Below are 27,365 nucleotides of genomic sequence, written 5' to 3'. Positions count from 1 at the left end.
CGCCGCTCTCGTGACCCCCGACGCCCCCCTAACGGCCCCCCCCTTGTGTGAAGGACACATGATGCAGCTGTACTGGGAAAGCCCTGAACGGTAAATCTCTCTAGTTGTGCTGAGACTGTTTGGGGATGTGACTAATGAACCTCTCAGTCTCAGCACAATTAGAGAGATTTATCGTTCAGGGGTCTGGGAAAGCTGGGTGACCACCATTGCCCCTCCCACCATTAGTTACATTCCCCAAACACACTCCAGTAGGAGTAATGGTGGTCACCCAGCTTTCCCAGACCCCTGAACGATAAATCTCTCTAGTTGTGCTGAGACTGAGAGGTTCATTAGTCACATTCCCAAACAGTCTCAGCACAACTAGAGAGATTTACCGTTCAGGGGTCTGGGAAAGCTGGGTGACCACCATTACCCCTCCTACTGGAGTGTGAGAGGTTCATTAGTCACATCCCCAAACACACTCCAGTAGGAGGGGTAATGGTGGTCACCCAGCTTTCCCAGACGCAGATATAACCAGGAAAGGGCTGGATGGACGGGCTGAGGGTGCACAGGGTTTTTGGTGATCCACCTCTGTCATGTGATCGGACCTCGGTGACCGATTCATCAGACGGGGTTCATGTGACTATAAATCTGTCCATAACAAGAGACAGTGCACTCAGGACAAGCCCTGCCCTCATGCCGTAGTTGTGTGGTTCTGTCTGCAGTGATGGCGGTGGGTGGCTCTGACACCCGCCTCCCCCGTCGGGTCATCTCAGGACAGAAGGGGTGTCCGGATTGGAGACACAGTGCCACACCTGCTCTCAGGTTGTGTCTGGTATTGCAGTTCACCTCCATTGAAGTGAATAGGACAGAGCTGTAATACCACACACGACCTGAGGACAGGTGCGGCGCCATGTTTTCCTGGACGACCCCTTTAAGACTTCTCCCGTGTGTGTGTGTGGCAGAGCGGAGTGTGCACGGGCGCCGCTGATACTTCATAGCCGCTTATCAGCTGTTTTGAAGAATCAGCGGCGAGCACCCCCACCCCCCCCCACACACAGAAATCCCCCAAACACGCAAAATCAAGTGTAATCAAGTGGTTTTTTTATGTGTTTTTTTGCACGTAAAATGTACAAAAAAAAAACATGTCAAATACACGGCATGTGAATCGGTCAAATGAAAAGTCATTCACTTCACTTTCATCATTCTAAGGCTGGGTTCACACGACCTATTTTCAGGCGTAAACGAGGCGTTTTACGCCTCGATTTACGCCTGAAAAGACGGCTCCAATACGTCGGTAAACATCTGCCCATTCATTTGAATGGGTTTGCCGATGTTCTGTGCCGACGACCTGTAATTTTACGCGTCGCTGTCAAAAGACGGCGCGTAAAATAACAGCCTCGGCAAAGAAGTGCAGGACACTTCTTGGGACGTAATTTGAGCCGTTTTTCATTGAATTCAATAAAGAACAGCTCCAAATTACGGCCGTAATTGACGCCTCGCAAAACACGAGTACGAGCAATTACGTCTGAAATGACGGAGCTGTTTTCTCCTGAAAACAGCTCCGTCATTTCAGACGTAAATGCAGTTAGCGTGTGCACATACCCTAAGGGTATGTTCACACACAATGTTTTCAGCTGAAAAATCGGAAGCAGAACGTGTACAAACATCTTAAACCGAGCAAAGAAAGGACCGAGGAGTCTCTAAGTCAAAAAAATATATATAATCTCTTTATTCAACACATTACACCATCAATACAATACGAGTTTCTAAAATGAATCACAAATAAAAGCATGGCCGCCACATGAGTCAAAATATTATTAATCAGAATATAATCATGTGAGTAGGTATGGCTACAAGTAATATATTTAAACTACTTTACAAGTGGGTGAAAGGGATGTAACTTCCAACCATGCAAAGTGCAATTGAGACAGGACTGATATACCAATCATATAGTGTCCACAAAAGGACTAATGCATGTATGAGTACTGAAATACCCGCATATAAGAACCCAGACAGCACCAGCAGCAATTGGTACAAAGACCGAAGTACTTAACAAAGTACTAACCCATGTAGCTGAGACTCCACAAATGGCGGCCGGCCCCAACGCGTTTCGGCTTCCGCCTTCGTCCGGGGGTGGCATCTACAAATATGACCCTCCTATTTAAACTAAGATGACGACCAATCAGAAAACGATTGGCCAGGTGAAAGTATTATACTATATACTTACCCCAATCAACTGTGGCGTCATGTCCGCGTTTGTCAATAGACAAACATCACATAGTGTGGGCATCATGTGATACGTGATGGGTGCGCCGCGTGATGATGTCACAGCGGCGCCCTTCATCCTGTGCACATTCAGATGCCGACTCACAGTGAGTTGCTAAGGACGCCAGCGCATGCGCACTAGATTGGGGTACGTTAATGATAATTCCACCGGATACAGTATATATATACGTGTAACGAAAGATTACACTCCATACAATGAAAACTAAGTATGCAATATTTCTAAATATGTCAATCCCCTAAGCGATCCATAAAAATATGTAATTTGTGATTTTTTATATATACTTTTAGATAGTTTTTTGAAACAACAAAAGAGTCCTTTTGATATACATCACACAATTTACAAGGGAATGCGCAAATAAATTTAAAAACATCACTTTGTATTACAACATATAAAAATTATTCAATAAACAGTAAATGTGGGGTAAACCATATTCACACAAGGTATACCGTATTTAGAAGGCACACATATAAATATTATATGCATACACATATTTTATGTTAAATGTGACATGATGAAATATTAAAACAAATATAAATAAGTGTAATCATAATACGAAATATAATAGATTTAATAACCTTTAAGTCATTCTAAAATAAGTATTATGCATGTTATGCATGTATAAACAAACGTGCACAAAAGATACATGATAATCTGTTATATACAAAAAGAATATAAAAATAAACATATATTATATGGTGGTAAACAATTATTATCATACTAATACATACATACGTACATAAGGCATATAGCCATATGATCAAGTGAAAAAATATATATATATATATACACATATATTTTTGTGAAATATATAAGGCAATTAATGCTAATATTATGAATACGTAGATATAGAAAAATATATACATATAAGTGACTAAAGTGCAGTAGTGCAGAAATTCATAGAATATAAAATTGTTTATTAAAAATTGCGCATTTCATTACTTTGTTTACACTGTCATATATAGACTTTTATAGAAATTGAGAACATATAGATCACAAGTTGCTCGATATATATCTATAAATCATTGTGACACATCGCTTAAGCATGATTTGTTGTCTTTCACTGCAAAGATGATGAATATCGATGGTATTTCATGCACGTATATATCTGATAAACTAGGAAGGAAAGGAACATGTGTGTTAAAATCACAAAAATATTATTACATTACACAAAATAAAAGTTAAAAAATGATGCCACACAAACACATACACAGTGATCAGAGAAACGAAGCATACCCATGCGATTCGTTTAAGCCTCTCGGCTGCATGGTCTTCAAAGTCCAGATCCATTTGCTTTCCAATCTTAACAATTTCTTCATCAAATCTCCACCTCTTATGTTTAGTTCCACATGATCTATTCCTCGTACCTTCAATAACCTGGAATTACAGTTATGATGTTGTTTAAAATGACGTGGAATCGTTTTTAATTTTTCTATTTTATCAACATCATGGACCTCCTTTGCGGATTCAATATCTCGCACATGTTCACGGACTCTAATTCGGAATTCGCGTGTGGTCAATCCTATGTACACTTTGTTACATGGACACATTGCATAGTATACCACCCCGCGTGTAGCACATGTAATGTGCCATACAATTTTAAATGTTTTAATTCTTTCAGAGTCAGTGAACTCTTCTGCGCGTTCGATGTTGGGGCATGAAATGCACCCTCCACAAGGGGAACACCCCCATTTGGGGCCCTTAGTTCCAAAGAATTTCATTCCCTGCGGAACTGGGGTGTAAAAACTTCGGACTAAATGGTCTTTCAGATTTTTAGCACGACGGTAGGTTACAGATGGAAAAGTGGGCAATATTTTATTGAGTATAGGATCGGCTTTCAAGATTGGCCAAAATCTCTTTAAATGGTCTTTCATCTCTTCCCACCGGGAATGGTATGGCGTGATAAACCTCACCTCATTGATTTTATTTACTCGAGTCGATGGTTGTAGGAGTTTATTTCTCTCCATTTCTTGAGCTCTTTTTTTCGCTTTCCTAATGCATCGATTGCTATAGCCCCGATCCATAAACCTATATTCTAAGTCCTTAGCCTGTGTTCTAAAGTCTTCTTCCCTAGAGCACGTACGTTTTAATCTAAGAAATTGGCCTGTGGGGATAGCAGCAATAGTTTGTTTCGGGTGTGCAGAGGTAGCGTGCAGAAGAGAGTTCACAGATGTCTCTTTCCTGAATAGATCAGTTTGGACATCACCATTTTCATCACATTGGATTTTGATGTCCAAAAATTCTACTTGTTTTTTATTACATTTATATGTGAGTTTGATATTCTGATCGTTCAGGTTCAGTTCTGCCATAAATTGTTGCAATTGCTCAAAAGTTCCCTGCCAGATCAAGAAGATATCATCAATGAAGCGGGCCCAAAAAATGACCCGGTTCATTGACGTACCGTGATCTGACAGGAATAAATTTCTCTCCCACAGCCCCAGGAAAAGATTGGCATATGAGGGCGCACAAGATGCCCCCATTGCCGTTCCCTGGAGCTGTAGGTAGAAAGACTCGTTAAACGTAAACACATTGTGTGTCAAAGCAAAATCTAATAATGTACCAAGCAGTTTAATGAGCCCTTCCTCCAAATTACTCATGCTCAGAAAGAAATTGGTAGCTTTAATCCCATCGTGGTGTCTGATGCTGGTATACAGCGATTCAACGTCGCAGGTGACTAACCACATATCGACATCTAGATGGGTGCATTCCAATTTCTGTAGAAGATCTGATGAGTCCCTAATGTAAGAGGGTAAGCATTCCACTAATGGCTTCAGATGATAATCTATAAATCTGCAAATATTTTCTGTAAAGTTACCTTGGCCAGAGATGATCGGTCTTCCTGGTGGAATCTTTATATTTTTGTGGACTTTTGGCAACAGGTACAATGTTGCTACTACAGGTATTGGGACAAGCAGTGCATCATATAAGTTTTTAGTCATAACTCCATCATCCATCGCTTGTTTCAGAATTTTTGCCAATTGTTCACTATATAAGGAAATAGGATTAAATGTTAATTTTTTATAGCATTTTTTATCCCTTAACTGACGATTCGCTTCGTTTTCGTACATTGTCCTCGGCCATACAACAATATTTCCCCCCTTATCGGCGGGTTTATAAATGACATCTCTCAGATTTTTTAATTTACGAAGGCTTTCTCTTTCCTGTTTAGATAGATTATCGTCAACCACCGTTGTCGATATCTTTTCAAATTCTTTGGACACTGTTTTTACGAATGTGTCAATTGCTGGACATAGGAATAAAGGTGGAAATTTTACCGATTTTTCTTTTTATACAGTCAGGAATGGCTCTTACCTGTATGTCATCTTGTTCGCCCATAAGTATTTCTAAATCTCTTAGTGTATTCCTTTCCTCAATAGTTTCAAAAATCTGATCCTCTTCCTTGTAGTGCCATCTCTTAAACATCAAGGTTCTGGCAAACAGGTTCAGATCTTTTATTGCTGTAAATGCATCAAATGATGCAGTTGGTGAGAAGGTCAAACCTCTACTTAACACATTTATATCTGTTACAGAAAGTATATGTTCCGACAAATTGATTACCTTAGGGTTCCGATCCAGAGGCTCACCAGGCCTTTTAGCTCTTCTCTTATTGTAGCCACTGTCTTTATAATCAAATTTACGTTTGGATCTAGTTGGCCTTTGGCTAAGTGTGAGAGACTGTTGTGCTTCATTCTCACTCTGAAGTGAAGTAGAGGATATGGATGATGATCTGCTCAAGTTTCCCTGACGTTCTTTTTGTCTCCAACGATATACTCTATGTTGAGATGCATCATTTTGATCTCTTAGAAGTTTTTTGGTTTTAATACCTTGAATCTCCTTTTCCCATATCTCAAACTGTTTATCCAAATCTTGGCTGAACAGTGAGAGATTATCTGGTGTAGTTGTATCTTTCAGTGCAACCTGAAGTGCCTCAATTTCACCATCTAATATTTCTAGTGTTCCTTTATTAAGGCCCATAAGTAGATTCATAAACTTTTTTGAGCATATATTACAGGCTTCTTCCCAATCAGAGATGAAGTTCTCATTATCTATAGGGAAGGAGGGAAATATCTGTATACGCAACCCCCTAGGTATTAACCCTTTCTGTATGTATTGTTCAAGAAAAGCTCTGTTCCACCAGGTTTTTGTTCGTCTGTGGAGTAAATTCTTAAGTTTCTTTTGTATGTCTAGACTGTTTCTCTGATCACTGGTGCTCGTATCTGCGGACTCATTATTAAAAACAGATTCAATTTTGGACTGCCAGGCACGTTCTCTGGCTTTGTAGTCCATCGGGATTGTGATGCCCAATTCTGTAATAAATACAGACGAAAATACAATAAATCCTATATACAGGGCATGCATGCTGCATCATCTGGCAAAATATATATATATCCTCCCTTATGACTTGCGACTGTACTCCCAAAATATATTAAACCGAGCAAAGAAAGGACCGAGGAGTCTCTAAGTCAAAAAAATATATATAATCTCTTTATTCAACACATTACACCATCAATACAATACGAGTTTCTAAAATGAATCACAAATAAAAGCATGGCCGCCACATGAGTCAAAATATTATTAATCAGAATATAATCATGTGAGTAGGTATGGCTACAAGTAATATATTTAAACTACTTTACAAGTGGGTGAAAGGGATGTAACTTCCAACCATGCAAAGTGCAATTGAGACAGGACTGATATACCAATCATATAGTGTCCACAAAAGGACTAATGCATGTATGAGTACTGAAATACCCGCATATAAGAACCCAGACAGCACCAGCAGCAATTGGTACAAAGACCGAAGTACTTAACAAAGTACTAACCCATGTAGCTGAGACTCCACAAATGGCGGCCGGCCCCAACGCGTTTCGGCTTCCGCCTTCGTCCGGGGGTGGCATCTACAAATATGACCCTCCTATTTAAACTAAGATGACGACCAATCAGAAAACGATTGGCCAGGTGAAAGTATTATACTATATACTTACCCCAATCAACTGTGGCGTCATGTCCGCGTTTGTCAATAGACAAACATCACATAGTGTGGGCATCATGTGATACGTGATGGGTGCGCCGCGTGATGATGTCACAGCGGCGCCCTTCATCCTGTGCACATTCAGATGCCGACTCACAGTGAGTTGCTAAGGACGCCAGCGCATGCGCACTAGATTGGGGTACGTTAATGATAATTCCACCGGATACAGTATATATATACGTGTAACGAAAGATTACACTCCATACAATGAAAACTAAGTATGCAATATTTCTAAATATGTCAATCCCCTAAGCGATCCATAAAAATATGTAATTTGTGATTTTTTATATATACTTTTAGATAGTTTTTTGAAACAACAAAAGAGTCCTTTTGATATACATCACACAATTTACAAGGGAATGCGCAAATAAATTTAAAAACATCACTTTGTATTACAACATATAAAAATTATTCAATAAACAGTAAATGTGGGGTAAACCATATTCACACAAGGTATACCGTATTTAGAAGGCACACATATAAATATTATATGCATACACATATTTTATGTTAAATGTGACATGATGAAATATTAAAACAAATATAAATAAGTGTAATCATAATACGAAATATAATAGATTTAATAACCTTTAAGTCATTCTAAAATAAGTATTATGCATGTTATGCATGTATAAACAAACGTGCACAAAAGATACATGATAATCTGTTATATACAAAAAGAATATAAAAATAAACATATATTATATGGTGGTAAACAATTATTATCATACTAATACATACATACGTACATAAGGCATATAGCCATATGATCAAGTGAAAAAATATATATATATATATACACATATATTTTTGTGAAATATATAAGGCAATTAATGCTAATATTATGAATACGTAGATATAGAAAAATATATACATATAAGTGACTAAAGTGCAGTAGTGCAGAAATTCATAGAATATAAAATTGTTTATTAAAAATTGCGCATTTCATTACTTTGTTTACACTGTCATATATAGACTATTATAGAAATTGAGAACATATAGATCACAAGTTGCTCGATATATATCTATAAATCATTGTGACACATCGCTTAAGCATGATTTGTTGTCTTTCACTGCAAAGATGATGAATATCGATGGTATTTCATGCACGTATATATCTGATAAACTAGGAAGGAAAGGAACATGTGTGTTAAAATCACAAAAATATTATTACATTACACAAAATAAAAGTTAAAAAATGATGCCACACAAACACATACACAGTGATCAGAGAAACGAAGCATACCCATGCGATTCGTTTAAGCCTCTCGGCTGCATGGTCTTCAAAGTCCAGATCCATTTGCTTTCCAATCTTAACAATTTCTTCATCAAATCTCCACCTCTTATGTTTAGTTCCACATGATCTATTCCTCGTACCTTCAATAACCTGGAATTACAGTTATGATGTTGTTTAAAATGACGTGGAATCGTTTTTAATTTTTCTATTTTATCAACATCATGGACCTCCTTTGCGGATTCAATATCTCGCACATGTTCACGGACTCTAATTCGGAATTCGCGTGTGGTCAATCCTATGTACACTTTGTTACATGGACACATTGCATAGTATACCACCCCGCGTGTAGCACATGTAATGTGCCATACAATTTTAAATGTTTTAATTCTTTCAGAGTCAGTGAACTCTTCTGCGCGTTCGATGTTGGGGCATGAAATGCACCCTCCACAAGGGGAACACCCCCATTTGGGGCCCTTAGTTCCAAAGAATTTCATTCCCTGCGGAACTGGGGTGTAAAAACTTCGGACTAAATGGTCTTTCAGATTTTTAGCACGACGGTAGGTTACAGATGGAAAAGTGGGCAATATTTTATTGAGTATAGGATCGGCTTTCAAGATTGGCCAAAATCTCTTTAAATGGTCTTTCATCTCTTCCCACCGGGAATGGTATGGCGTGATAAACCTCACCTCATTGATTTTATTTACTCGAGTCGATGGTTGTAGGAGTTTATTTCTCTCCATTTCTTGAGCTCTTTTTTTCGCTTTCCTAATGCATCGATTGCTATAGCCCCGATCCATAAACCTATATTCTAAGTCCTTAGCCTGTGTTCTAAAGTCTTCTTCCCTAGAGCACGTACGTTTTAATCTAAGAAATTGGCCTGTGGGGATAGCAGCAATAGTTTGTTTCGGGTGTGCAGAGGTAGCGTGCAGAAGAGAGTTCACAGATGTCTCTTTCCTGAATAGATCAGTTTGGACATCACCATTTTCATCACATTGGATTTTGATGTCCAAAAATTCTACTTGTTTTTTATTACATTTATATGTGAGTTTGATATTCTGATCGTTCAGGTTCAGTTCTGCCATAAATTGTTGCAATTGCTCAAAAGTTCCCTGCCAGATCAAGAAGATATCATCAATGAAGCGGGCCCAAAAAATGACCCGGTTCATTGACGTACCGTGATCTGACAGGAATAAATTTCTCTCCCACAGCCCCAGGAAAAGATTGGCATATGAGGGCGCACAAGATGCCCCCATTGCCGTTCCCTGGAGCTGTAGGTAGAAAGACTCGTTAAACGTAAACACATTGTGTGTCAAAGCAAAATCTAATAATGTACCAAGCAGTTTAATGAGCCCTTCCTCCAAATTACTCATGCTCAGAAAGAAATTGGTAGCTTTAATCCCATCGTGGTGTCTGATGCTGGTATACAGCGATTCAACGTCGCAGGTGACTAACCACATATCGACATCTAGATGGGTGCATTCCAATTTCTGTAGAAGATCTGATGAGTCCCTAATGTAAGAGGGTAAGCATTCCACTAATGGCTTCAGATGATAATCTATAAATCTGCAAATATTTTCTGTAAAGTTACCTTGGCCAGAGATGATCGGTCTTCCTGGTGGAATCTTTATATTTTTGTGGACTTTTGGCAACAGGTACAATGTTGCTACTACAGGTATTGGGACAAGCAGTGCATCATATAAGTTTTTAGTCATAACTCCATCATCCATCGCTTGTTTCAGAATTTTTGCCAATTGTTCACTATATAAGGAAATAGGATTAAATGTTAATTTTTTATAGCATTTTTTATCCCTTAACTGACGATTCGCTTCGTTTTCGTACATTGTCCTCGGCCATACAACAATATTTCCCCCCTTATCGGCGGGTTTATAAATGACATCTCTCAGATTTTTTAATTTACGAAGGCTTTCTCTTTCCTGTTTAGATAGATTATCGTCAACCACCGTTGTCGATATCTTTTCAAATTCTTTGGACACTGTTTTTACGAATGTGTCAATTGCTGGACATAGGAATAAAGGTGGAAATTTTACCGATTTTCTTTTTATACAGTCAGGAATGGCTCTTACCTGTATGTCATCTTGTTCGCCCATAAGTATTTCTAAATCTCTTAGTGTATTCCTTTCCTCAATAGTTTCAAAAATCTGATCCTCTTCCTTGTAGTGCCATCTCTTAAACATCAAGGTTCTGGCAAACAGGTTCAGATCTTTTATTGCTGTAAATGCATCAAATGATGCAGTTGGTGAGAAGGTCAAACCTCTACTTAACACATTTATATCTGTTACAGAAAGTATATGTTCCGACAAATTGATTACCTTAGGGTTCCGATCCAGAGGCTCACCAGGCCTTTTAGCTCTTCTCTTATTGTAGCCACTGTCTTTATAATCAAATTTACGTTTGGATCTAGTTGGCCTTTGGCTAAGTGTGAGAGACTGTTGTGCTTCATTCTCACTCTGAAGTGAAGTAGAGGATATGGATGATGATCTGCTCAAGTTTCCCTGACGTTCTTTTTGTCTCCAACGATATACTCTATGTTGAGATGCATCATTTTGATCTCTTAGAAGTTTTTTGGTTTTAATACCTTGAATCTCCTTTTCCCATATCTCAAACTGTTTATCCAAATCTTGGCTGAACAGTGAGAGATTATCTGGTGTAGTTGTATCTTTCAGTGCAACCTGAAGTGCCTCAATTTCACCATCTAATATTTCTAGTGTTCCTTTATTAAGGCCCATAAGTAGATTCATAAACTTTTTTGAGCATATATTACAGGCTTCTTCCCAATCAGAGATGAAGTTCTCATTATCTATAGGGAAGGAGGGAAATATCTGTATACGCAACCCCCTAGGTATTAACCCTTTCTGTATGTATTGTTCAAGAAAAGCTCTGTTCCACCAGGTTTTTGTTCGTCTGTGGAGTAAATTCTTAAGTTTCTTTTGTATGTCTAGACTGTTTCTCTGATCACTGGTGCTCGTATCTGCGGACTCATTATTAAAAACAGATTCAATTTTGGACTGCCAGGCACGTTCTCTGGCTTTGTAGTCCATCGGGATTGTGATGCCCAATTCTGTAATAAATACAGACGAAAATACAATAAATCCTATATACAGGGCATGCATGCTGCATCATCTGGCAAAATATATATATATCCTCCCTTATGACTTGCGACTGTACTCCCAAAATATATTAAACCGAGCAAAGAAAGGACCGAGGAGTCTCTAAGTCAAAAAAATATATATAATCTCTTTATTCAACACATTACACCATCAATACAATACGAGTTTCTAAAATGAATCACAAATAAAAGCATGGCCGCCACATGAGTCAAAATATTATTAATCAGAATATAATCATGTGAGTAGGTATGGCTACAAGTAATATATTTAAACTACTTTACAAGTGGGTGAAAGGGATGTAACTTCCAACCATGCAAAGTGCAATTGAGACAGGACTGATATACCAATCATATAGTGTCCACAAAAGGACTAATGCATGTATGAGTACTGAAATACCCGCATATAAGAACCCAGACAGCACCAGCAGCAATTGGTACAAAGACCGAAGTACTTAACAAAGTACTAACCCATGTAGCTGAGACTCCACAAATGGCGGCCGGCCCCAACGCGTTTCGGCTTCCGCCTTCGTCCGGGGGTGGCATCTACAAATATGACCCTCCTATTTAAACTAAGATGACGACCAATCAGAAAACGATTGGCCAGGTGAAAGTATTATACTATATACTTACCCCAATCAACTGTGGCGTCATGTCCGCGTTTGTCAATAGACAAACATCACATAGTGTGGGCATCATGTGATACGTGATGGGTGCGCCGCGTGATGATGTCACAGCGGCGCCCTTCATCCTGTGCACATTCAGATGCCGACTCACAGTGAGTTGCTAAGGACGCCAGCGCATGCGCACTAGATTGGGGTACGTTAATGATAATTCCACCGGATACAGTATATATATACGTGTAACGAAAGATTACACTCCATACAATGAAAACTAAGTATGCAATATTTCTAAATATGTCAATCCCCTAAGCGATCCATAAAAATATGTAATTTGTGATTTTTTATATATACTTTTAGATAGTTTTTTGAAACAACAAAAGAGTCCTTTTGATATACATCACACAATTTACAAGGGAATGCGCAAATAAATTTAAAAACATCACTTTGTATTACAACATATAAAAATTATTCAATAAACAGTAAATGTGGGGTAAACCATATTCACACAAGGTATACCGTATTTAGAAGGCACACATATAAATATTATATGCATACACATATTTTATGTTAAATGTGACATGATGAAATATTAAAACAAATATAAATAAGTGTAATCATAATACGAAATATAATAGATTTAATAACCTTTAAGTCATTCTAAAATAAGTATTATGCATGTTATGCATGTATAAACAAACGTGCACAAAAGATACATGATAATCTGTTATATACAAAAAGAATATAAAAATAAACATATATTATATGGTGGTAAACAATTATTATCATACTAATACATACATACGTACATAAGGCATATAGCCATATGATCAAGTGAAAAAATATATATATATATATACACATATATTTTTGTGAAATATATAAGGCAATTAATGCTAATATTATGAATACGTAGATATAGAAAAATATATACATATAAGTGACTAAAGTGCAGTAGTGCAGAAATTCATAGAATATAAAATTGTTTATTAAAAATTGCGCATTTCATTACTTTGTTTACACTGTCATATATAGACTATTATAGAAATTGAGAACATATAGATCACAAGTTGCTCGATATATATCTATAAATCATTGTGACACATCGCTTAAAGGCATGGTGTCGCCCCAAAAACATGTTTTTTTTTTAAAATTTAAACATTTAGTGTGTGGGTGATAAAACATTGTTCAAATTTTTTTTATTTTTTTCGCGAGTCAGGAAATATTATAAATTTTTTCAAATTTATAATACTACCCATTTTTGGTCACTAGATGGAGCTGTTTGGAGCTAGTTCCCAAAATTGCAGCATTGCAACATTGGGTTAAAAGCTATCGCTCTAGTGAGCGCTCAGCATCCCCCCCCTCCTTTATCCTGGCTAGTGCCGGGATAAACGAGGGGTTTGAAAGGTTTAACCTCCTACACTGTGTGTCGCCATTTTTTGAGGTAACCCACAGTGTAGTAGGTTTACATGCAGTAGTAAACACACACAAACACTAACATACATTGAAATCGCTTACCTGCTCCTGCCGCCGCGGCCCGTCCGCTCCCTTTGCTGCCGCTGTTCCATGTGCACTTGGAAGCCGCGACCGGAAGTAGTAATATTACTGTCCGGCCGCGACTTCCGGTCCACAGGAAAATGGCGCCGGACGGCGCCAATTTCGAATAGGGCTGTGTGGGAGCGGCGCATGCGCAGTTCCCACACAGACGCCGTACACGGCAGTCAATGGGACGGGAGCCGTTCGCAGTCCCTATGGGACTGTGGCTGCCGTATTCCATGTCTGTGTGTGTCGTTAATCGACACACACAGAAATGGAACAAAAAATGGCAGCCCCCATAGGGAAGAAAAAGTGTGAAAAAAAGAAACAGTAAAACACAAACACACAAATGAAAATAAACGTTTATATTAAGGCACTAACATCTTTAACATATAAATAAAATATTTGTGATGACACTGTTCCTTTAAGCATGATTTGTTGTCTTTCACTGCAAAGATGATGAATATCGATGGTATTTCATGCACGTATATATCTGATAAACTAGGAAGGAAAGGAACATGTGTGTTAAAATCACAAAAATATTATTACATTACACAAAATAAAAGTTAAAAAATGATGCCACACAAACACATACACAGTGATCAGAGAAACGAAGCATACCCATGCGATTCGTTTAAGCCTCTCGGCTGCATGGTCTTCAAAGTCCAGATCCATTTGCTTTCCAATCTTAACAATTTCTTCATCAAATCTCCACCTCTTATGTTTAGTTCCACATGATCTATTCCTCGTACCTTCAATAACCTGGAATTACAGTTATGATGTTGTTTAAAATGACGTGGAATCGTTTTTAATTTTTCTATTTTATCAACATCATGGACCTCCTTTGCGGATTCAATATCTCGCACATGTTCACGGACTCTAATTCGGAATTCGCGTGTGGTCAATCCTATGTACACTTTGTTACATGGACACATTGCATAGTATACCACCCCGCGTGTAGCACATGTAATGTGCCATACAATTTTAAATGTTTTAATTCTTTCAGAGTCAGTGAACTCTTCTGCGCGTTCGATGTTGGGGCATGAAATGCACCCTCCACAAGGGGAACACCCCCATTTGGGGCCCTTAGTTCCAAAGAATTTCATTCCCTGCGGAACTGGGGTGTAAAAACTTCGGACTAAATGGTCTTTCAGATTTTTAGCACGACGGTAGGTTACAGATGGAAAAGTGGGCAATATTTTATTGAGTATAGGATCGGCTTTCAAGATTGGCCAAAATCTCTTTAAATGGTCTTTCATCTCTTCCCACCGGGAATGGTATGGCGTGATAAACCTCACCTCATTGATTTTATTTACTCGAGTCGATGGTTGTAGGAGTTTTCTGTAACAGATATAAATGTGTTAAGTAGAGGTTTGACCTTCTCACCAACTGCATCATTTGATGCATTTACAGCAATAAAAGATCTGAACCTGTTTGCCAGAACCTTGATGTTTAAGAGATGGCACTACAAGGAAGAGGATCAGATTTTTGAAACTATTGAGGAAAGGAATACACTAAGAGATTTAGAAATACTTATGGGCGAACAAGATGACATACAGGTAAGAGCCATTCCTGACTGTATAAAAAGAAAATCGGTAAAATTTCCACCTTTATTCCTATGTCCAGCAATTGACACATTCGTAAAAACAGTGTCCAAAGAATTTGAAAAGATATCGACAACGGTGGTTGACGATAATCTATCTAAACAGGAAAGAGAAAGCCTTCGTAAATTAAAAAATCTGAGAGATGTCATTTATAAACCCGCCGATAAGGGGGGAAATATTGTTGTATGGCCGAGGACAATGTACGAAAACGAAGCGAATCGTCAGTTAAGGGATAAAAAATGCTATAAAAAATTAACATTTAATCCTATTTCCTTATATAGTGAACAATTGGCAAAAATTCTGAAACAAGCGATGGATGATGGAGTTATGACTAAAAACTTATATGATGCACTGCTTGTCCCAATACCTGTAGTAGCAACATTGTACCTGTTGCCAAAAGTCCACAAAAATATAAAGATTCCACCAGGAAGACCGATCATCTCTGGCCAAGGTAACTTTACAGAAAATATTTGCAGATTTATAGATTATCATCTGAAGCCATTAGTGGAATGCTTACCCTCTTACATTAGGGACTCATCAGATCTTCTACAGAAATTGGAATGCACCCATCTAGATGTCGATATGTGGTTAGTCACCTGCGACGTTGAATCGCTGTATACCAGCATCAGACACCACGATGGGATTAAAGCTACCAATTTCTTTCTGAGCATGAGTAATTTGGAGGAAGGGCTCATTAAACTGCTTGGTACATTATTAGATTTTGCTTTGACACACAATGTGTTTACGTTTAACGAGTCTTTCTACCTACAGCTCCAGGGAACGGCAATGGGGGCATCTTGTGCGCCCTCATATGCCAATCTTTTCCTGGGGCTGTGGGAGAGAAATTTATTCCTGTCAGATCACGGTACGTCAATGAACCGGGTCATTTTTTGGGCCCGCTTCATTGATGATATCTTCTTGATCTGGCAGGGAACTTTTGAGCAATTGCAACAATTTATGGCAGAACTGAACCTGAACGATCAGAATATCAAACTCACATATAAATGTAATAAAAAACAAGTAGAATTTTTGGACATCAAAATCCAATGTGATGAAAATGGTGATGTCCAAACTGATCTATTCAGGAAAGAGACATCTGTGAACTCTCTTCTGCACGCTACCTCTGCACACCCGAAACAAACTATTGCTGCTATCCCCACAGGCCAATTTCTTAGATTAAAACGTACGTGCTCTAGGGAAGAAGACTTTAGAACACAGGCTAAGGACTTAGAATATAGGTTTATGGATCGGGGCTATAGCAATCGATGCATTAGGAAAGCGAAAAAAAGAGCTCAAGAAATGGAGAGAAATAAACTCCTACAACCATCGACTCGAGTAAATAAAATCAATGAGGTGAGGTTTATCACGCCATACCATTCCCGGTGGGAAGAGATGAAAGACCATTTAAAGAGATTTTGGCCAATCTTGAAAGCCGATCCTATACTCAATAAAATATTGCCCACTTTTCCATCTGTAACCTACCGTCGTGCTAAAAATCTGAAAGACCATTTAGTCCGAAGTTTTTACACCCCAGTTCCGCAGGGAATGAAATTCTTTGGAACTAAGGGCCCCAAATGGGGGTGTTCCCCTTGTGGAGGGTGCATTTCATGCCCCAACATCGAACGCGCAGAAGAGTTCACTGACTCTGAAAGAATTAAAACATTTAAAATTGTATGGCACATTACATGTGCTACACGCGGGGTGGTATACTATGCAATGTGTCCATGTAACAAAGTGTACATAGGATTGACCACACGCGAATTCCGAATTAGAGTCCGTGAACATGTGCGAGATATTGAATCCGCAAAGGAGGTCCATGATGTTGATAAAATAGAAAAATTAAAAACGATTCCACGTCATTTTAAACAACATCATAACTGTAATTCCAGGTTATTGAAGGTACGAGGAATAGATCATGTGGAACTAAACATAAGAGGTGGAGATTTGATGAAGAAATTGTTAAGATTGGAAAGCAAATGGATCTGGACTTTGAAGACCATGCAGCCGAGAGGCTTAAACGAATCGCATGGGTATGCTTCGTTTCTCTGATCACTGTGTATGTGTTTGTGTGGCATCATTTTTTAACTTTTATTTTGTGTAATGTAATAATATTTTTGTGATTTTAACACACATGTTCCTTTCCTTCCTAGTTTATCAGATATATACGTGCATGAAATACCATCGATATTCATCATCTTTGCAGTGAAAGACAACAAATCATGCTTAAGCGATGTGTCACAATGATTTATAGATATATATCGAGCAACTTGTGATCTATATGTTCTCAATTTCTATAATAGTCTATATATGACAGTGTAAACAAAGTAATGAAATGCGCAATTTTTAATAAACAATTTTATATTCTATGAATTTCTGCACTACTGCACTTTAGTCACTTATATGTATATATTTTTCTATATCTACGTATTCATAATATTAGCATTAATTGCCTTATATATTTCACAAAAATATATGTGTATATATATATATATATATTTTTTCACTTGATCATATGGCTATATGCCTTATGTACGTATGTATGTATTAGTATGATAATAATTGTTTACCACCATATAATATATGTTTATTTTTATATTCTTTTTGTATATAACAGATTATCATGTATCTTTTGTGCACGTTTGTTTATACATGCATAACATGCATAATACTTATTTTAGAATGACTTAAAGGTTATTAAATCTATTATATTTCGTATTATGATTACACTTATTTATATTTGTTTTAATATTTCATCATGTCACATTTAACATAAAATATGTGTATGCATATAATATTTATATGTGTGCCTTCTAAATACGGTATACCTTGTGTGAATATGGTTTACCCCACATTTACTGTTTATTGAATAATTTTTATATGTTGTAATACAAAGTGATGTTTTTAAATTTATTTGCGCATTCCCTTGTAAATTGTGTGATGTATATCAAAAGGACTCTTTTGTTGTTTCAAAAAACTATCTAAAAGTATATATAAAAAATCACAAATTACATATTTTTATGGATCGCTTAGGGGATTGACATATTTAGAAATATTGCATACTTAGTTTTCATTGTATGGAGTGTAATCTTTCGTTACACGTATATATATACTGTATCCGGTGGAATTATCATTAACGTACCCCAATCTAGTGCGCATGCGCTGGCGTCCTTAGCAACTCACTGTGAGTCGGCATCTGAATGTGCACAGGATGAAGGGCGCCGCTGTGACATCATCACGCGGCGCACCCATCACGTATCACATGATGCCCACACTATGTGATGTTTGTCTATTGACAAACGCGGACATGACGCCACAGTTGATTGGGGTAAGTATATAGTATAATACTTTCACCTGGCCAATCGTTTTCTGATTGGTCGTCATCTTAGTTTAAATAGGAGGGTCATATTTGTAGATGCCACCCCCGGACGAAGGCGGAAGCCGAAACGCGTTGGGGCCGGCCGCCATTTGTGGAGTCTCAGCTACATGGGTTAGTACTTTGTTAAGTACTTCGGTCTTTGTACCAATTGCTGCTGGTGCTGTCTGGGTTCTTATATGCGGGTATTTCAGTACTCATACATGCATTAGTCCTTTTGTGGACACTATATGATTGGTATATCAGTCCTGTCTCAATTGCACTTTGCATGGTTGGAAGTTACATCCCTTTCACCCACTTGTAAAGTAGTTTAAATATATTACTTGTAGCCATACCTACTCACATGATTATATTCTGATTAATAATATTTTGACTCATGTGGCGGCCATGCTTTTATTTGTGATTCATTTTAGAAACTCGTATTGTATTGATGGTGTAATGTGTTGAATAAAGAGATTATATATATTTTTTTGACTTAGAGACTCCTCGGTCCTTTCTTTGCTCGGTTTAATATATTTTGGGAGTACAGTCGCAAGTCATAAGGGAGGATATATATATATTTTGCCAGATGATGCAGCATGCATGCCCTGTATATAGGATTTATTGTATTTTCGTCTGTATTTATTACAGAATTGGGCATCACAATCCCGATGGACTACAAAGCCAGAGAACGTGCCTGGCAGTCCAAAATTGAATCTGTTTTTAATAATGAGTCCGCAGATACGAGCACCAGTGATCAGAGAAACAGTCTAGACATACAAAAGAAACTTAAGAATTTACTCCACAGACGAACAAAAACCTGGTGGAACAGAGCTTTTCTTGAACAATACATACAGAAAGGGTTAATACCTAGGGGGTTGCGTATACAGATATTTCCCTCCTTCCCTATAGATAATGAGAACTTCATCTCTGATTGGGAAGAAGCCTGTAATATATGCTCAAAAAAGTTTATGAATCTACTTATGGGCCTTAATAAAGGAACACTAGAAATATTAGATGGTGAAATTGAGGCACTTCAGGTTGCACTGAAAGATACAACTACACCAGATAATCTCTCACTGTTCAGCCAAGATTTGGATAAACAGTTTGAGATATGGGAAAAGGAGATTCAAGGTATTAAAACCAAAAAACTTCTAAGAGATCAAAATGATGCATCTCAACATAGAGTATATCGTTGGAGACAAAAAGAACGTCAGGGAAACTTGAGCAGATCATCATCCATATCCTCTACTTCACTTCAGAGTGAGAATGAAGCACAACAGTCTCTCACACTTAGCCAAAGGCCAACTAGATCCAAACGTAAATTTGATTATAAAGACAGTGGCTACAATAAGAGAAGAGCTAAAAGGCCTGGTGAGCCTCTGGATCGGAACCCTAAGGTAATCAATTTGTCGGAACATATACTTTCTGTAACAGATATAAATGTGTTAAGTAGAGGTTTGACCTTCTCACCAACTGCATCATTTGATGCATTTACAGCAATAAAAGATCTGAACCTGTTTGCCAGAACCTTGATGTTTAAGAGATGGCACTACAAGGAAGAGGATCAGATTTTTGAAACTATTGAGGAAAGGAATACACTAAGAGATTTAGAAATACTTATGGGCGAACAAGATGACATACAGGTAAGAGCCATTCCTGACTGTATAAAAAGAAAATCGGTAAAATTTCCACCTTTATTCCTATGTCCAGCAATTGACACATTCGTAAAAACAGTGTCCAAAGAATTTGAAAAGATATCGACAACGGTGGTTGACGATAATCTATCTAAACAGGAAAGAGAAAGCCTTCGTAAATTAAAAAATCTGAGAGATGTCATTTATAAACCCGCCGATAAGGGGGGAAATATTGTTGTATGGCCGAGGACAATGTACGAAAACGAAGCGAATCGTCAGTTAAGGGATAAAAAATGCTATAAAAAATTAACATTTAATCCTATTTCCTTATATAGTGAACAATTGGCAAAAATTCTGAAACAAGCGATGGATGATGGAGTTATGACTAAAAACTTATATGATGCACTGCTTGTCCCAATACCTGTAGTAGCAACATTGTACCTGTTGCCAAAAGTCCACAAAAATATAAAGATTCCACCAGGAAGACCGATCATCTCTGGCCAAGGTAACTTTACAGAAAATATTTGCAGATTTATAGATTATCATCTGAAGCCATTAGTGGAATGCTTACCCTCTTACATTAGGGACTCATCAGATCTTCTACAGAAATTGGAATGCACCCATCTAGATGTCGATATGTGGTTAGTCACCTGCGACGTTGAATCGCTGTATACCAGCATCAGACACCACGATGGGATTAAAGCTACCAATTTCTTTCTGAGCATGAGTAATTTGGAGGAAGGGCTCATTAAACTGCTTGGTACATTATTAGATTTTGCTTTGACACACAATGTGTTTACGTTTAACGAGTCTTTCTACCTACAGCTCCAGGGAACGGCAATGGGGGCATCTTGTGCGCCCTCATATGCCAATCTTTTCCTGGGGCTGTGGGAGAGAAATTTATTCCTGTCAGATCACGGTACGTCAATGAACCGGGTCATTTTTTGGGCCCGCTTCATTGATGATATCTTCTTGATCTGGCAGGGAACTTTTGAGCAATTGCAACAATTTATGGCAGAACTGAACCTGAACGATCAGAATATCAAACTCACATATAAATGTAATAAAAAACAAGTAGAATTTTTGGACATCAAAATCCAATGTGATGAAAATGGTGATGTCCAAACTGATCTATTCAGGAAAGAGACATCTGTGAACTCTCTTCTGCACGCTACCTCTGCACACCCGAAACAAACTATTGCTGCTATCCCCACAGGCCAATTTCTTAGATTAAAACGTACGTGCTCTAGGGAAGAAGACTTTAGAACACAGGCTAAGGACTTAGAATATAGGTTTATGGATCGGGGCTATAGCAATCGATGCATTAGGAAAGCGAAAAAAAGAGCTCAAGAAATGGAGAGAAATAAACTCCTACAACCATCGACTCGAGTAAATAAAATCAATGAGGTGAGGTTTATCACGCCATACCATTCCCGGTGGGAAGAGATGAAAGACCATTTAAAGAGATTTTGGCCAATCTTGAAAGCCGATCCTATACTCAATAAAATATTGCCCACTTTTCCATCTGTAACCTACCGTCGTGCTAAAAATCTGAAAGACCATTTAGTCCGAAGTTTTTACACCCCAGTTCCGCAGGGAATGAAATTCTTTGGAACTAAGGGCCCCAAATGGGGGTGTTCCCCTTGTGGAGGGTGCATTTCATGCCCCAACATCGAACGCGCAGAAGAGTTCACTGACTCTGAAAGAATTAAAACATTTAAAATTGTATGGCACATTACATGTGCTACACGCGGGGTGGTATACTATGCAATGTGTCCATGTAACAAAGTGTACATAGGATTGACCACACGCGAATTCCGAATTAGAGTCCGTGAACATGTGCGAGATATTGAATCCGCAAAGGAGGTCCATGATGTTGATAAAATAGAAAAATTAAAAACGATTCCACGTCATTTTAAACAACATCATAACTGTAATTCCAGGTTATTGAAGGTACGAGGAATAGATCATGTGGAACTAAACATAAGAGGTGGAGATTTGATGAAGAAATTGTTAAGATTGGAAAGCAAATGGATCTGGACTTTGAAGACCATGCAGCCGAGAGGCTTAAACGAATCGCATGGGTATGCTTCGTTTCTCTGATCACTGTGTATGTGTTTGTGTGGCATCATTTTTTAACTTTTATTTTGTGTAATGTAATAATATTTTTGTGATTTTAACACACATGTTCCTTTCCTTCCTAGTTTATCAGATATATACGTGCATGAAATACCATCGATATTCATCATCTTTGCAGTGAAAGACAACAAATCATGCTTAAGCGATGTGTCACAATGATTTATAGATATATATCGAGCAACTTGTGATCTATATGTTCTCAATTTCTATAATAGTCTATATATGACAGTGTAAACAAAGTAATGAAATGCGCAATTTTTAATAAACAATTTTATATTCTATGAATTTCTGCACTACTGCACTTTAGTCACTTATATGTATATATTTTTCTATATCTACGTATTCATAATATTAGCATTAATTGCCTTATATATTTCACAAAAATATATGTGTATATATATATATATATTTTTTCACTTGATCATATGGCTATATGCCTTATGTACGTATGTATGTATTAGTATGATAATAATTGTTTACCACCATATAATATATGTTTATTTTTATATTCTTTTTGTATATAACAGATTATCATGTATCTTTTGTGCACGTTTGTTTATACATGCATAACATGCATAATACTTATTTTAGAATGACTTAAAGGTTATTAAATCTATTATATTTCGTATTATGATTACACTTATTTATATTTGTTTTAATATTTCATCATGTCACATTTAACATAAAATATGTGTATGCATATAATATTTATATGTGTGCCTTCTAAATACGGTATACCTTGTGTGAATATGGTTTACCCCACATTTACTGTTTATTGAATAATTTTTATATGTTGTAATACAAAGTGATGTTTTTAAATTTATTTGCGCATTCCCTTGTAAATTGTGTGATGTATATCAAAAGGACTCTTTTGTTGTTTCAAAAAACTATCTAAAAGTATATATAAAAAATCACAAATTACATATTTTTATGGATCGCTTAGGGGATTGACATATTTAGAAATATTGCATACTTAGTTTTCATTGTATGGAGTGTAATCTTTCGTTACACGTATATATATACTGTATCCGGTGGAATTATCATTAACGTACCCCAATCTAGTGCGCATGCGCTGGCGTCCTTAGCAACTCACTGTGAGTCGGCATCTGAATGTGCACAGGATGAAGGGCGCCGCTGTGACATCATCACGCGGCGCACCCATCACGTATCACATGATGCCCACACTATGTGATGTTTGTCTATTGACAAACGCGGACATGACGCCACAGTTGATTGGGGTAAGTATATAGTATAATACTTTCACCTGGCCAATCGTTTTCTGATTGGTCGTCATCTTAGTTTAAATAGGAGGGTCATATTTGTAGATGCCACCCCCGGACGAAGGCGGAAGCCGAAACGCGTTGGGGCCGGCCGCCATTTGTGGAGTCTCAGCTACATGGGTTAGTACTTTGTTAAGTACTTCGGTCTTTGTACCAATTGCTGCTGGTGCTGTCTGGGTTCTTATATGCGGGTATTTCAGTACTCATACATGCATTAGTCCTTTTGTGGACACTATATGATTGGTATATCAGTCCTGTCTCAATTGCACTTTGCATGGTTGGAAGTTACATCCCTTTCACCCACTTGTAAAGTAGTTTAAATATATTACTTGTAGCCATACCTACTCACATGATTATATTCTGATTAATAATATTTTGACTCATGTGGCGGCCATGCTTTTATTTGTGATTCATTTTAGAAACTCGTATTGTATTGATGGTGTAATGTGTTGAATAAAGAGATTATATATATTTTTTTGACTTAGAGACTCCTCGGTCCTTTCTTTGCTCGGTTTAATATATTTTGGGAGTACAGTCGCAAGTCATAAGGGAGGATATATATATATTTTGCCAGATGATGCAGCATGCATGCCCTGTATATAGGATTTAGTGTACAAACATCTGCCCATTGGTTTCAATGGGAAATACGGCGTTCAGTTCCGACAGGGCGTTTTTTTACGTGGTAGTTTTCCAAAAACGGCACGTAAAAAGACACCCGACCAAAATGAAGTGCACATCACTCCTTGGGACGTTTTTGGAGCCGTTTTTCATTGACTTTATAGAAAAACAGCTCCAAAAACGGCCGTTAAAAAACGCGAGTTTGATTAAAAAATGGCTGAAAATCAGGAGCTGTTTTCCCTTTGTTTAGTAAGCGTGTGAACATACACTTAGCCTTTTGGTGTGTCCTATAACTTCTTACAGCTGCAGAATCACACCCAATATGGCTGCCGGACACTGCTTAGCAATTTGAAGACACCTTTTCCTGGCTTGTGAGAGGGGGGGTGAGGTTCCCCCCACATTTACAGCAGCTGTGAGTCAGGTTGCTTTGCCTTATTCACTTTGCTGTAATTCTGGGAAGTGCTCCCCCTGGTGGCCAACATTGGAAAACGTCAAATTATTATTTAATTTTTAATACTTTCCACCATACGGAAAAAAAAAAAAATACAGCAAAAAACGTAAAAAATATAATAGAAATAAGTAACGACACTTAAAAAAAAAGGTTTCATTTGCGACACATTCCCTTTAAGGCTCAGAGCCCATTTTTCAAATCTGACATATTTCACTTTATGTGATAATAACGTCGGAAGGCTTAAAGGGAATGTGTTGCCAGAAAAACATGTTTTTTTTAAAAAAATTAAACATTTAGTGTGTGGGTGATTAAACATTGTTCAAATTTTTTTTATTTTTTTCACGAGTCAGGAAATAGTCAGGAAATATTATAAATTAATTCTAATTTATAATACTACCCATTTTTGGTCACTAGATGGAGCTATTCCCAAAATTGCAGCATTGCAACATTGGGTTAAAAGCCCTCGCTCTAGTGAGCTCTCAGCATCCCCCCCTCCTTTATCCTGGCTAGTGCCGGGATAAACGAGGGGTTTGAACGGTGTAACCTCCTACACTGTGTGTCGCCATTTTTTGAGCTAACACACAGTGTAGTAGGTTTACATACAGTAGTAAACACACACAAACACGAACATACATTGAAATCTCTTACCTGCTCCTGCCGCCGCGGCTCCCTCCGGCCCGTCCGCTCCGTTTGCTGCCGCTGGTCCAAGTGCACAAATCCAGAAGCCGCGACCGGAAGTAGTAATATTACTGTCCGGCCGCGACTTCCGGTCCACAGGAAAATGGCGCCGGACGGCGCCAATTTCGAATTGGACTGTGTGGGAGCGGCGCATGCGCAGTTCCCACACAGACGCCGTACACTGAAGTCAATGGGACGGGAGCCGTTCGCAGTCCCTATGGGACTGTGGCTGCCGTATTCCATGTCTGTATGTGTCGTTAATCGACACAGACAGAAATGGAACAAAAAATGGCAGCCCCCATAGGGAAGAAAAAGTGTAAAAATAAGAAAAAGTAAAACACAAACACACAAATAAATATAAACGTTTTTAATAAAGCACTAACATCTTGAACATATGAAATTTTTTTTGGGTGATGACACTGTTCCTTTAAACCTATCCAAGTGATTCTGAGATTGTTTTCTCCTGAGACACTGGGCTTTATGTTAGTGGTAAAATTTGGTCGATATATTCGGTATTTATTAGTGAAAAATTGCAACATTTTCTGAATTTAAATGCATCTGCTGGTAAAACAGATGGTTATACCACCCAAATAGTTACTAGTTCACATTTCCCATATGTCTACCTTAGATTGACATCGTTTTTTGAACATTCTTTTCTTTTTCTTGGACGTTACAAGGCTTAGAACATAAACAGCAATTTCTATTATTTTTAAGAAAATTTCACAAGCCTTTTTTTTAAGGTACCTGTTCAGTTCTGAAGCGGCTTTGAGGGGCCTATGTATTAGAAACCCCATAAACACCCCATTTTAAAAACTAGACCCCTCAAAGTATTCAAAGCAGCATTTAGAAAGTTTTTTTTTACCCTTTATGCATTTCACAGGAATTAAAGCAAAGTGGAGGTGTAATGTGCAAATTTCCTTTTTCTTGCTGATTTTCAATTGTATTCAATTTTTTTCTGTAACACAGAAGGTTTTACCAGAGAAACACTACTAAATATGTATTGTCCAGATTCTGCAGTTTTTAGAAATGTCCCACATGTGGCTCTAGTGCGCTCGTGGACTAAAACACAAGCCCCAGAAGCAAAGAAGCACCTAGTGCATTTTGGGGCCTCTTTTTTTATTAGAATATATTTTAGGCAGCATGCCAGGTTTGAAGAGGTGTTGAGGTGCCAAAACAGTAGGAATCCCCCCAAAAGGGACCCCATTTTGGAAACTACACCCCTCAAGGAATTAATTAATGGTTGTTGTTACCATTTTGACCCCACAGTTTTTACACAGCACGAATTTGAATTGGGCTGTGAAATTAAAAAAATGTCATTTTTTCATCAAAATTTCTTTTCACAGGGAACAAAATACCCCATTTTGTTACCCAATTTCTCCGGAGTGCAGCAATACCCTATTTGTGATGATAAATTTCTGTTTGGGCCCATGGGAGGCCTCAGAAGGGAAGGAGTGCTGTGTTCTTTGGAGTCCAGATTTTGCAGGATTGGTTTTCGGGTGCCATGTCGAATTTGCAGAACCCCAGAGGTATCAAAGAAATAGAAATCCACCAGAAGTGACCCCATTTTGGAAACTACACCCCTTAAGGAATTCATTTATGGGTGTTGTGACCACACAGTTTTTCACAGAATTTATTTGAATTGGGCTGGGAATTAAAAAAAAAATTTTTTTTTCCAAAAAGATGTAGTTATGGCTGAAAATTTCTTATTTTCACAAAAAATAAAATACCCCATTTTGTTGCCCAATTTGTCCTGAGTGCGGCAATACCCCAATTGTGGTGATAAACTGCCGT

General features: G+C 37.9%; 4 long non-coding RNA genes across 4 annotated transcripts; 2 read left to right on the top strand and 2 right to left on the bottom strand.

The window, feature by feature from the left end:
- Positions 1 to 3,274: 3,274 nt before the first annotated feature.
- LOC142741444 (uncharacterized) lies at positions 3,275 to 5,825 on the bottom strand. The gene is made up of 4 exons (XR_012881138.1): positions 5,579 to 5,825; positions 5,082 to 5,251; positions 3,503 to 3,643; positions 3,275 to 3,382 (listed from the first exon to the last, which is right to left on the bottom strand). It is a non-coding gene; the product is annotated as an uncharacterized LOC142741444 (long non-coding RNA).
- Positions 5,826 to 8,241: 2,416 nt separating this feature from the next.
- On the bottom strand, positions 8,242 to 10,866 carry LOC142741443 (uncharacterized). Its single transcript, XR_012881136.1, has 4 exons — positions 10,620 to 10,866; positions 10,124 to 10,293; positions 8,545 to 8,685; positions 8,242 to 8,424 (listed from the first exon to the last, which is right to left on the bottom strand). It is a non-coding gene; the product is annotated as an uncharacterized LOC142741443 (long non-coding RNA).
- Positions 10,867 to 15,224: 4,358 nt separating this feature from the next.
- Positions 15,225 to 17,752, top strand: LOC142741442 (uncharacterized). Its single transcript, XR_012881135.1, has 4 exons — positions 15,225 to 15,374; positions 15,701 to 15,870; positions 17,309 to 17,449; positions 17,570 to 17,752. It is a non-coding gene; the product is annotated as an uncharacterized LOC142741442 (long non-coding RNA).
- A 2,418-nt stretch (positions 17,753 to 20,170) lies between these two features.
- Positions 20,171 to 22,795, top strand: LOC142741441 (uncharacterized). Its single transcript, XR_012881134.1, has 4 exons — positions 20,171 to 20,417; positions 20,744 to 20,913; positions 22,352 to 22,492; positions 22,613 to 22,795. It is a non-coding gene; the product is annotated as an uncharacterized LOC142741441 (long non-coding RNA).
- The last annotated feature ends 4,570 nt before the right edge of the window (positions 22,796 to 27,365 follow it).

The sequence above is a fragment of the Rhinoderma darwinii genome, chromosome 2 (genome assembly GCF_050947455.1).
Source record: "Rhinoderma darwinii isolate aRhiDar2 chromosome 2, aRhiDar2.hap1, whole genome shotgun sequence".
NCBI classification, from domain to species: Eukaryota; Metazoa; Chordata; class Amphibia; order Anura; family Rhinodermatidae; genus Rhinoderma; species Rhinoderma darwinii.
This window is presented reverse-complemented; position numbering and strand designations above follow the sequence as displayed.